This window comes from Falco rusticolus, chromosome 9 (assembly GCF_015220075.1).
Source record: "Falco rusticolus isolate bFalRus1 chromosome 9, bFalRus1.pri, whole genome shotgun sequence".
Lineage (NCBI taxonomy): Eukaryota > Metazoa > Chordata > Aves > Falconiformes > Falconidae > Falco > Falco rusticolus.
Genome location: NC_051195.1, coordinates 3,022,029 through 3,035,075, shown reverse-complemented (window position 1 = coordinate 3,035,075; position 13,047 = coordinate 3,022,029).

The window sequence follows — 13,047 nt, the reverse complement described above, 5'->3', positions numbered from 1 at the left end:
AAGAGTACAATGAGGACTTTTATAAATTCAAAGTGACCCAAATCATTACGATATCTTTTACCAGTAGTCATCAATTTTCAGAGTAAGTTCCAACAGTTTTCTCTTGCTGCCTATAAAATAACCGAACAAAAGGGTTTGCTAAAGGGGTGAGATATTTCATGCTTCTGAAATTTTCTCACACTCTTGAGATCCTGAAAATAATACGCACTCTCCATATTTCTCACTGCAAATGACACCAGAAACTCGTTAATTCACCTCATAAAGAAATACAGGTAAAAATTATATTCGCTCCTTCTGCCTTCTGATCAGCTAGATGATGTGATGTAGGAGACTGGAATGCCTCTTGAAATCCTAGATACGTTTCATTGCATTTATATTTCACTGACTCAAGTTGCTCAGATGACTGTCCCTCGCTGCTGTGCCCACAGCAGTGCCAAGCCACTGCCACTGAGATTTAGGTCTTCTGTGTCACGTCTCTTAAGGCAAAGCCCTTCTTTCGAGAGACGTGAATGACTATGTCTTGCCCAGAAGAAATTTCTGGTAGGTATCAGTGAACTCAAAATTCAGGAACCTAGAAGCAGAGAGTTACATGGGTTTCTTCAAACTTGGAGGCAGGGGGTGGGTGGGGGTGCGGGCAGAGAAAAAAAGAAAGGAAAAAAGAAGGAAAATAGAGCACTGGGAGTAGAGAGGAGGCACTGAAAATAATTCATCTGGCTGTTAAAAAATATAAAGTCAGCCAAAGGCTGATTAGTAGCTGTGGTACAAGGGTGGTCCCATTAGGGGTGTAACATCATTTTGATCTTGATGTATTTTTGTGGAAGAAAAATTATCCAGCAGCAAGGATGGAATTCTTAATGCAATAAGTATTTCATTAAGTACTCTTAATGAAAGGGATTGGAAAGCAACAGAATGAAAAAGCTCTGAAAAAATACAAATATATAATGAGGAGCTGACTCCTGCCCTGGAGATGAAGGCAGGGGACAGCAGAGTCGAGAGGACTGTCTGTGTAAATGAGGCACTAGTGGCTTTGGCTGGCACCTCCAGGGCTTCGGAAAGACACTCTCAAGGTAATACACTGTCAATTAACTTTCCCTTTCCCCAGAGGATGTTAGCGTCCGGTTGTTTTTAGACCTAGCTAGAAAATTGGGTTTAATTCTCTTTCCTGAGTTAAGATTTCACATGTGGGAAAGCTGAGGTGAGGGTGAGACCCAGGATTTGTCTCCAGTAATGTCAGCACAAGTAGGTTGTCGGGGAATTTCTGGCAATAGAAATAAAGTTATTAACTTTACCTGTTGTTGGTTTTGAGGGGGTTTTTTTGTTTGTTTTGTTTTGTTTTGTTTTTTTAACTGCATGCCTTGCAGTACATATATATAAAATTACTGTGCCTTTAGGAATTGTTTTAATGTGGAGTAAATAATTATTTTGTAAGTGTTTCGTACCATGCACGATGCTGCTGTACTCTGCTTGGTGCAAACACAGGGGTGGGATGTGTCTGCCAAAGGAGCTTGTGCATTATGCAGTGATTCAGAACAGAAGTCTAGTGACGCAAAAGACTTGTGTTCATCTTAATGTTATCTTTTTCTTTTCCTCAGCTATAATACTTTGAATTTGTTTTTAACTGATGCTAAAGTCTTGTTTGGGGAACAAACTTTTGGGAATACAACTTTGTGAGAAGAGTGTTCAAGGCTGAGCCTTTGTGGTTACAGGGATTCACAGTTTCACATTTCCTTTTGTGTTGGAAATATTTTTAAGTATTTAAATGACGTATTTGACATGGATTTTTAAGAAACAGTCCTGCTCTGCCCGTGTTTTGAATAGGGTTCATCTCAACAGCAGAATTATGCTCGTTGTTGAGGTTGAGACGAGATGCTTGGGATTACCTCTGCCCTCTAAGCGTCTTGTTCCTGCAGTTTAATATATCTTCATGATGGGCAGTGTCAGAGAGGCTGAAATCTCAGACTTTCCTGGTGTCTGGCTGAGGATGACAGACTGCTAAAGGAAAATTTCTTGTGGCCTTCTGGAGGACAACCATGCTTTTACCTTATTTTCGGAGATCGCTTGCTGGCTTTTGCCTTTCAGAATCATTATTTTCCATCAAGGCAGCAGCTTCTCATTTTAAAACAAATATTGTCCTTGAAAGCATCCCATTGGCACTGATAAAATGATGCTTCATTGAGTTATCTCCATAAGCACGTCAGCAATTGCTGTGGATAAATTACATACATCAAAGACTTCTAATGACCATACTTGGGAGTAAAATTAGCTTCTTGCCTTTGCACCGTTAATTAAACCCAACACCACCCTTCCACATACGCTGCTTTCTCTAATAGCCTATGCTGTCCGCAAAGGATAAATTACTGCCTGGCTCCTCAGGTTGGATTTTCATACTCTGGGTATAGCGACACAATCTAGTTTGTGTTTACTTGTGCTGGGAGAGATCTGAAGTTGCACTCACCTTAAGTGAACGCTGGAATATTGCATAAATCAGAGCTCAGCACAGCTCACTGTGCCTAGGTTTTGGAAAGCAGGCATCCCCTGCACAAGTTCACTGCTTCTCACAGAACGTTATGCACCAGGGCATATTTATTTCTCCAGGCTCAGCACATATAGCTGCCTGTGCAATGTTTTACGCTCTTGAAGGTATCTCAGGGGTCTTCCACCCCAACGACCCAGTCTGCTTGCCTTTATTTAGGCTCCAGGAGGGGAGGTCTCTTCAGGGAGCCCGTTTTGACAATTTTGGGTTGGACTTGGCACACTACAGTGCAGAAGAGCAGCGGAGGAAGGAGGATCAAGCCCCGTGCCAGCAGCCCGGGCACATTGTGCAGCTGGGCACTGCTGACCCCCAGCTCCCTCCGCCAGAGATCATCTCATGGCAAGAACGTGTAGGGGGATTCAGGTGGGGGAGAGGGTGAAGAAGTGCCTGTCATCCCTTGTGTAAAGACAGCAGAGTCACAGCCAAGGGGTAAGTTGTATCCATTTCCCTGCAAAGAATCTGTGGGATGAACAATTTGGGCTTGCAATGAGTGTAAAATAAAGAAGTAAAATAGGAGGAAGTGGACTTTACAGATCACAAGTGAAAAATGTATACTTTGAAGTAGGAATTTTTATTACAAATATCATACATCACACCTCATTACTTCTTCCTTGCTCAGTAAATGCCTTGTCCTCTACCCTTAAACATGCCAAAGCACTTAACTAGTAAAACTTTTTTTTTTCTTTTTAATAACTTCATGCTCTTAATAAAATCTTGCCCCTAGACCCTGTGGTTGTAACCTTCCAAACAATGAGACGGGGCCCCGTGTCACTGTGCTCCAGCTGCTCTCCATCACACCTCGGTCCCCTCCAGCAGCACCTGTGAGCAGGGACAGACACCGGTTGTTCTCAGCTTTGCCTTCCTGACGGCTGGAAGTTTTCTTGGCAGTAAACGCTTTGCTATGTCCAGCAAAGCCAACCCCATCCACCAAGCTGCTTCCAAAACTGTATAACCAGAAGGTAATAAGAGCAACTGGTTAGGAAAAAAAAAAAAAAAAAAAGGCGGGGAGGGGGGGGAAGCAAGCAAATTCAAAATTAAAAGTAAGTGGGAATTGGCAGGCATCAGCAAGAAGCCAGATTCTGAGCAAATTCAAGTGGAGTGGTACAAAGTATTTATAGAAACAAAAGCCATTCCTGATCCTTTTAGAGCAGGGGCCTGCACAAATTGTTTTGCAACAACCACCCAGCCAAAGATTTATCCTTAAATCAACTGAACTCCAGCGTTACATATGTGTAACTACATCCACACCTCTTCGACATGTACACAGCATGCCGCGAGTTTAAAGAGGACTGACCAGGTCACCAGTCCCGTTACAGGTAAAGGTTAAAATCTCCTCAGATCTGGTCTAGTACATCTCACTTGTCTTTCTGACACATTTCTTTTATTTTTTAGGTTTCCAGCACTATCAGAATTCTGGAGTAAATGTTCAAAATGAAAAAGTCCTAAAAAGAGGGTGTCTGAGGTCAAACTTCAGCTGAGAAAGTCCTCTCAAAAATCTGCCGGCTGTGAATCCGCCCACCCACCGGTGGTGGGGCATGAAGTTTGTGCTTCATGTTTCTTTTTTTGGCAAGAACAACAGTGGCTTGGGTTTGATTTTTTTTTATTATTTTATTTTTATTTATTTATTTTTATTTATTAGCTGGTAGAGCCCACAGGATTCACCTAATTATGCACAAGGGTATGCCCTAGCCACAGGGCCAGCTGTGATTCATTCTGTTTTGGTGTCCTTTGCCCTGGTCTAACCAACAGTTACCTGAGCCTGTCACCACCTGCTGGGACACCAGCTCTAATTGCCATTCCCCCCCTCCCAGATCTGACTTTGTCAATCAAGCAATAAGAGCTGCTAAATAGTCAGATGGTGCCTCCTGCTTCTCCCTCAGCTCCTCACTCGGAGCAATGGCAGCTGTGGCACGTGGCTGGTTTTCTGCTCCTACAGTCCTGGTGGAACAGTCTTGCAAAGAAACCAGCTTATTTTAGAGTGCAGAGCCTCGCTGCAGGAGTCAGAGCTGGAAAAGGGAAGATAAGTATATGCATATTGTATTTAAATTGTCTTTCTTTCCCTGTTTGGAAAGCTTTTCATTAGTGAGTGATGAGCAAAACAACAGTTAAGTGAGTCAATGCACTTTTCTGAATATTCAATGTACAATTCTCGGCACAGAATAAGCAGGGAGTTATGTTTATTTCAACCTTCCAACCAGGACCAAGAATCTAAAATAGTGGCATCAGAGGTAGGCTTGCTAGCGCACTATTTTATTGTGAATTATTTATTTCCGTTAAACCTTGACTTTGGGCGTCATGTGATTGTGTCTCTCCAAGTCATTTTTATATTATGGAAATGTTTGGGTTGTCAGTGAAAGCTGCTATGAGGAATAAGTAAAAGGAAAGTGCTATGAAGTTCTCATTAAAACCTTCCACTGTCTATAAACTAATCTTGTAATTCGTGAAGCCTTTTGGATTAGAAACCCTGTAGAGGCTGGTTTAGAAATGTATTCCTCTGACTGCCCCTTCTCCTTCTGCTTTTCCATCTGGTGTTCTCTTGACCTGTACTCCTGAGGTGAAAACCCACCAAGGCTGCTTGGCTGCTGCAGTGCCCAGCCCTTTTTATGAAGGCTTAACTTAAATTATTCTTCCAAGCATAAGAATTTCACTTGCTATGAATATTTCAAAAGGCTTTAAAAGATGTTTGTTGTTTTAACAGCAATTGTAGGATTGTCCAGCTTTATTTCGTAAATAATTTGAAAGCAGGAGTAGGAAGTATTATCAACTTGAAAATGCTCTTCTCGTGCAGTGCTTGAATCTTCCCAAAATCTTAATGAAATTACATGCATTGTTGGGGTTTTATGTGGGTAATTACTCCTGCATTTCTGTTGGCCTTGCTTCAATAGCTGGAAGGGATGTTCTGGAGAATGGCAATTTGAACCTGGTTTCTGCTTCACAAAAGGTTTAAAGACATGCACTCTGGATCTGGATCCAAGCTCTGCTAAAGCCAGAAGGTCCCCGATGTGCCCACAGCCCTGTGCAGTTTCCCCTGCCCCTGGGGGAAGGGTCCAGGGCTCCTGGGCTCTCAACAGCCACCAGCACGTGGGCCCCCCACGTGTTCCTCACTGTGCGTGCCACCAGGGCACGTTGCCTTCTGCCTTCCTGAGCTTCTGCCAACCTGATATTTACTGACAGGTTTTAGCTGTAACCCAGAGCCCGAAGTGAGGTTTTGTGGGCCACTCACAAAAGCTTATTTCTTATGGGGAGCTGGAGGGGAACTGAATAGCTCTCTGCATATAACAGGTGATGTTTGTGTGTAAGACATAAAGATCACAGAGGGTTATGCCTTCACCCCGGTTTCCTCCTGAGCATCCTCATCCTCTCTGGGGTGTAGGTTTTGTCTGAAGAAAGAGCACGTACGTGTGTGGTGCAGCCTCTCCACCTTGCATACCTGGTCTTCTCTTGCAAGGTAATAAATTGGCCTAAAACCAAGTGCAAAGACATCTTGATAAGACTTGAACATGTTTTTGGCAAGACCCAGAGATAAAATGTTAAATATTTAGTGTTCCTCTGTTTCCCTGTGCTTTTTGCTGTATGTGTTATGGTTCTAATGTTGCTTATGAAATGCCTAGAATGCTACGGAGGCTCAGGGCCATAAAAAATTAATTTACTATGTTTTATTTATCATAAAACCTTTATAATACCGTCTCCAGAAGGATGTTGAAATATATTCTTTTCCACTGGTTAGCTCAGGAGCTCACAGCTGGAGAACTGTGATGGTACACTGCAGGCAGCTGCCTGCCCGTCTGCCTGCGACCTGATTCAGGCTCTGAGTTTGCCCCGCTCTGTAGGGGCAGCCAAATTTGTTTGCTGGGCTTTTAATGAATCCTAATAATACTGCAACTTACCCTGTGAGTAATTCTGCTGGGTGGTTTGCCACTGCCCTAGGAATAAATCAGGATCGTGGTCTTTCTCTGAAAAAGTACTTCTGGGAGGAAAGACCTGAGCATTGTGTGTACGGAATAGTCAAATAACATATAAAATAGGACCTGCTGGCTGTCAGGGACTAGCTATAAAATGTTGAACTCTAATTTCCACTGGCTGCCAGGGAAGCCCATCTATCACTTAACAGCTTGTGGGGGTGAAGGGATGTGAAGAGATTGCTCTCTGCTTTGCAAGGCAGTGCTAAGAGCTGCTTTTGCAACGAGCTAAACATCTTCTAATTCAAGATTTTGTAAGTGGTTTTCACCAAACTTCTTGCCATTGGTCAGTCATGACCGGGCAATACTACCTTTTGCCCAAACAACATGACGGACTGGTATTATTTCTGTGCTTTTACTGGGGACAGGAGCCTTTTTAGGAGGACCAGAGCAGAAGCTGTTGCTCTTCCCTCCCTGCATGGAAAGGATGCTCCTTTAATTGCATTCCAAAAAACTCCAGCTTGCCTTCAGTTGTAGTGATCCTGCTCCAGTTGTCTGTAGGGAGAAGGTTAATTACAAAAAATAAAAAAAACAACTAAAATCCCAACAAAAAAACAAACACACACACACACCCCCAAAGAAAAAAAACAACAAACAACCGAAAACCAAACCCAACAAAAAAACCCAAACACCACCCACCACTTTGCTTTCCCACTGGTTCATCTCATTCTTGGATTTCTCTTTAAACTTGAGCAAGCTTTTAAAAATTGTTCAGTGAGACAGTCAATAGCACCTCATATTTCAGATTTTAAAAGAAGGTATTTGTGAGTCACCTTAGACTGCATCTGCGCCTCAGTCGTTTAAACTGTCAACTGAACAAATGCCAACTTACTGTCACCATGAAAACAATGTGTCAAGGTATACGTTATCACAGATTGTGCGGAATAAAAGAAAGCCCTATTAAGAGACTGTGTGCCGCCCATTGCAGAGCCTCTAGTGAGGTCCAGGTTCCCCTAAAAATATCATAGCTGAATTTTTTTTTGGCAAAATCATGTCATCTTGTCTTACTGCATGGTTCTCTGGAATGATCTAAAGCTTGAAGTCTGTCTTGCCTGATGTATACTGGTATTTGATTAAAAATGTCCTGTGGCACTATTTCCTTATTGATAGTGCGATGTAAACGGTTGTTTGGGTTTTTTTTTCCTCCTTGTCAAAATAAGATGCTGCATTTAAATGTACTTGCGCCAAGGTAATGAAATACTGACACTGATTTCTTATAGCTTAAGACAAAAAAAAGCCTAATAAACAAAAAAGGCTAATAAAAGGGCCCTTCAGGTAACACGTATCCTTTCTGAAAGATCCTCAAAAAGCAAATTAGGCATAAGATATATTATTTTAGCACCATATTTAAATTTTAACAGTCGGACTTTATGGTCTTAAAGGTCTCTTCCAACCTAAAAGGTTCTGTGATTGTTTTTGTTTCACTGTGCTCGAGTGCAGCCCAGCTGCCATGTCCACACGGCATGTCCGTGGCCAAGTGGCACGGTGCAGCTTTGGCATCTGCTCGTGCCTTCTCTCTCGTGCCACCACTGCTTGCATTGAGTTGTATCTCGCATGCTTTAACTTCTGGACTCTGTAAATCAGTTCTAAGCTTGACAAGTTTTGCCCTGTACCCTCTATTGTGACTGGCTGGTCATAGCAGGAAGCTGGTGGGAGGAACCACAACTGCTGTCTCTGAGGTGCTCCTGCCAGCCCCAAGCAAGAACGGGTTCTAGCATTCCATATGCTCTAAAGGCATCACTTGCTGTAAACATGGAGACATAAAATTCTTGTTCGGGTATTTTCCACAGCTGTAAAAGCCATCCAGACACCTGTGTTCCCTCCCTAGGTAACAACTGAAACAGCTTCTGACTCTTTGCTGTCAATAGAATCCATCCAGAGTAACAGTGTGGTGCTGCCATTTCACCTATGGCCCAGGCATCAAAATGTAGAAACATCACAAACTGCAGGGGAGTTCACAGTGCTGTGCACACCACCAAAATGTTACTTTCCTTTTTCTGCTTCTGGGGTCCTGATTTTCCATGGAAAAGAGATCACTGGCTGAGGCTCAGCACCTGAGAGGGAGAATTTGGTTTGTTTTTCTTCAGCCCAGGTGGGCTGTCAATGTGTGTGTGGGCTCCCAGGGCTCAGCTCGCCCAGCTGAGCATGGATGCCCAGCAGCATTTCACCGTGGTGACCTCCAGCGTGGTCCGGACCCGTGGGTTTCCTTTACATCCTACATCACGTCTGCTATCCCCGGGTGGATGCCCGATACCCAGAGTAAATCAGATGGCATCAGACAGCTACATTTGGTCAACAGAACTGACCTTAACGAAGCTTCAACAGGTAGCACAGTCCTAAAATGAAAACCTGCTTTTCCACAGTGCCGAGCGCTGATTTGGATTTGAAGCTGCTGAACCTCTTCGGCTTACCTGTTGCGGCACGAATTGTTGCAGTTGCTGCCAAGACAAAAAAATCTGGGAAAGAGGTTGGTGGGTTAGCTCTGTGAGCGCTGAAGTCCCCAGACATTTTTGTGTAACCATGAAAAGGACTGGGATGGCTCGGATCCTGAGGGAGGTATGAGATGATAGGGGGGCAGGAGGATTCTGCTGAGAGCCAGAGGTCTGTCTCAGTTGCCACCCAGCGCTGGGCAGGTCTTGCCTGTCCGTGGGGTCCTTTGTAGAAGAAAGGAGCGGCGTGCCCACCAACTGCTGCTCCCAGAGACAACGAGTGGGGAGAGATGGTCCGGGTACTGACTGCCCCGGAGGCCATTCCATGCAGCTGGGCATGGAGCTCAGCAGGAGATGGAGGAAAGCCTTCTCCTAAATCCTTTTCTGAACTCTCACACCCATTCCCAGTGCAATGGAAAACCACCTCTGTTCAAGCAAAACATAACTCCTCTATACCTTGTAACTTGTGGGGCATGGAAATAGCAGCAATGGATTGAAACCCTTGAGTAGCTCCAGCAACGCTTCAGTATATCAGTTGTGGTTCTCCTGGACTGAGGTCAACCCATTGTCCTTCACTGCCTGTGACTAAGATGCTGTTATGAGATGGAACAGCAGAATGGCCTGAAAAGCCTCTGAAGTGCCTCTAATGAGGCACTGAAGAAGGAAAGTGAGGGGAGATCTGGAAAATAATTGGAGATCTGACGACTACTGAGCAAGTGTACCGTGTGTGTGGGTTTCACTCCTCGCTCACAGCCCCATCTCCATGCTACACCGTTTCTTTGATAGCAGGTGTTCTGAGTGTTTTCTTATCCCATGTCCAGGTTTACACTTGCTGTTTTCAGAAGCCAAACCGGCTGTACAGCCACAAGGACTTCGGTGCTGACCCTGACACGTGGGTACCAACCTCAGCCCAGCTCGGCAAGCAGGCAGCTGCCCCTGCCTTCTCTTGCTCCTACATGTGCACTAGCATGTGATCACTTGTTGCAGCTCCTTACCTTATTTCTTTTCTGAGACAGGAGTCACTTGATGCTTAAAACTATTGATAACATGGGTAGAGCCAAGGTGAAAGAGCTGGAAAGTGGTCATAAACAACTGTCATTTATTTACCTCTACCCAGAGACTTACTCTACCTTCTGGTTTTCCAGTTTCCTTAGAAATTAGGAATTTTGGTACTGATGAGAAAAAAAAAAATAACAGATTTCTCTGATTGTCTGCCTACTGAAAGTAATGCATTGATACTGAGTTCAGGACCTTACTTCATTCTATCAAAAAATACTACAATGCTCCAAAATAATTTGTTTGATCTTTTAATTCAGCTGCTAAAGTGAGTTTCAGAATAGATGGAGATGATTCTTTACCAATCTAGAAATTAAATCTGTTTTAGAGGGCTGGAAAGTCCTGTTTGAAACAATTCCCACTTACAGATAGTGATTTAAATGAGATTGTTTTTTTCTTTTTTCTTTTTAATTTCCATTTTGGAAATATTTTTATGGTTACTTCAATAAAGCTTCCACTCCTGGGTAATTCTCTTATAAGTGAATCCAGATTTGTCATGACCCCAGAATTTGTTTTATTTCACAGGTAGAAAGCTGAGAGCAAGTAGCAGTCTGCAGATGTCTGTGGGCTGTGACAGCAGTGTCCTTCCCATGCCCCACCTGAGAGGAGCATGGAAGTAGCTAATCTTGACATAAAATGCTGCATGGAATTAGTTAAAGCCAGGGTGAATGAAAATTTGAAAAGGGGTTTAAATGGCTCAGAGTTTCAAACAAATTAATTGAAATTCACAATACATTCCCATTCTGTTATGAGAGATCTGCCACCTTATATAACTGCAATGAATTTATATGCTGATTTCTTAGAAGTGCTGTGATTTGTCTTGTGCTGTCAGCTATAATAATGTTCTTCATAAAAAGCCCAGTGCTAATCAGGCATGGTTCTGGGCCAGTGTTTCCAGCTCCAGTACTCTCTACTACCCATCCAGAAACGCAGGCAGCCCGGCAGGGACTTCACAGCCTTGGGATGCTAAATCCCACCTTCCCTTCCCAAGACCCGAACGTGCACAAAAGAGAGATGTGAGAAAACACAAACATTGCACACTTAAAGTACAGCTGAAATAAGGGCCAGGAACAATACAAGTGATGTTTTAGCACACTAAATAAAGTTACTGCCTTGCGCCAAAGCATTTCCAGGGTGTGTGAGCCCTGCCTGCCTGGAGAAGATGGCCAGAGCCCTGCTGGAGCAATGCACATGCCACGCTGTTGGCACAGCTGTACACCTGCATAACTGCAGCCTGCACACCTCTGGCAGGCTGCTGTAATGGTCCTGAAATGATTGCCGACACACCGAGCTGCCTCCCCATGCGGGGCACAACATCTGGAACTGGCTCCAGCAATGGAGCGCCCGCCTGCAAGGAGGGAGGACCAGACAAACCAAACCCGGGCCTGGCTGGGCACGAAGGGCAGGGATGCTGGAGAGTGGGGTAACCCCCCTGGCCTGGCTCCTTGCTCCCAGCACTGATTTCATGCTACAGTGCAGATAGTAACATTTTGGTAAAGAAGTTTGGGGACTTTGTCATTTACTTAACTAAAAGGTTTTTGAGGGACTCTGCTTTCTTCTGTGTGCATAAGTAGACATTTCTTTTGGATGCCAATATGAAGAGAATGGAGTTTGTCTCGGGGAACATGCAGATGTAGCATCTGCAACACCTGAAAGTGTTTATCTGGTGGGAAGGGGCTGAACAGCAACAGCAGATGTGTGTTCCCGCAGAGATGCCACCCCCCCACCCATGTTCCTGCAGAGATGCCCCCTTGCCTCTGGGTATAACCCCGTGCCAGGGGCTGTGGCTGGTGTCATCCCCAAAGCCACTTTTCCTCCCAGCATTGCTCCGTTTTGTTAACACGCTTTGTCACGAGATACCCAAGGTGATCTTTGCTGTATTTCTTAATTGCATCTAATCCAAATCTGCCATTATACTTCGTTATGAAATGTATTCTTTTAAGATTTTAAAAAGATAAGCTGTGAATTGTACCCCATTTTCACATAAGAAGCACTTCTTGTCTTTGGTGGGGAGGGGGGAAAGTAGCTGGTTTGGAAGGAACATCTTTGTTCAGCCCCTTACTGCACAGCCATTCAATTACCTGTCATTCCAGGAGAAGAGCAGCCTTTCAGATCTGAAGTCACATAATCGTTGCAAAAATCTGTGGGGAGAAACTAAATACCTTGGGAATAGTTGCTGCTGGCCTCCTGTATGGTTTGAAGTGCTGAGAAGTGTCTGAGAGAGGTGTCAGCGTGAAGATTAAGAGGAAATTTCCCGAGGCAAAATACTTGTGGGTCTTAAAATGTTTTCTTTGCTTTCAGAAAGTACACTTGTCCAAATGTTTCCCACATGGGCTGAAATACTAGTTTCTCCACAGATGGTATAATTTCATACCTGGCACCAGAGGGTAAAACATATCTCAGGAATGGGCAGGAGGAGGGAAGCTAACCTTGGAGTCAGGGGCTCTATAAATCTTGGTGACTTAGCTTAGAAAGTTTTCTGACATCATGCTTCAGTAAGCACTATTTTAAGAACCTTTACTTACTTGTTTTCCTCTTTACCTTGGCTTTTTTGAAGTGCCATTGTAGCTATTCCAGCTTGCAGTGTTATTTCTTTCTTGCTATGGTAACATCAAAACGGACGTGCCAATCTCGGAAACATAGAGAACAGGTTATCAGCCAAACTTCTACTACAGTGAAACCAATGAAACTCATTTTTATTTCTATTTTTTTCTGTCACGTGGAGATCATCGGAGGAGAGGCACAACCCCCATCCACAAAGTCAAAGAGAATAAGTCTAAGATGGTGCTATGGATAAATTGTTTTCTCTTTAAGCAAAATCTATCTTTGCTGCTGTCCCCTCCCTCATGCTGAGGACCTGAAATCCTCCCTGTCCTTGCAGTTCAGTATCTAGAGGTTGTATTGGTGGAGTAATAACTGGAAGAATATCTTTGCCTGATAATTTCTAATGCCATGAGCTGTGGTAGCCCTTCACTTGAATTTTTTATTGTGGGCCTGACCTATTTCCTGCTTCACAGAAGGAGGACTCAATTTTCCCACCCAACTTGAACATCTACACTCCAAACTTCCA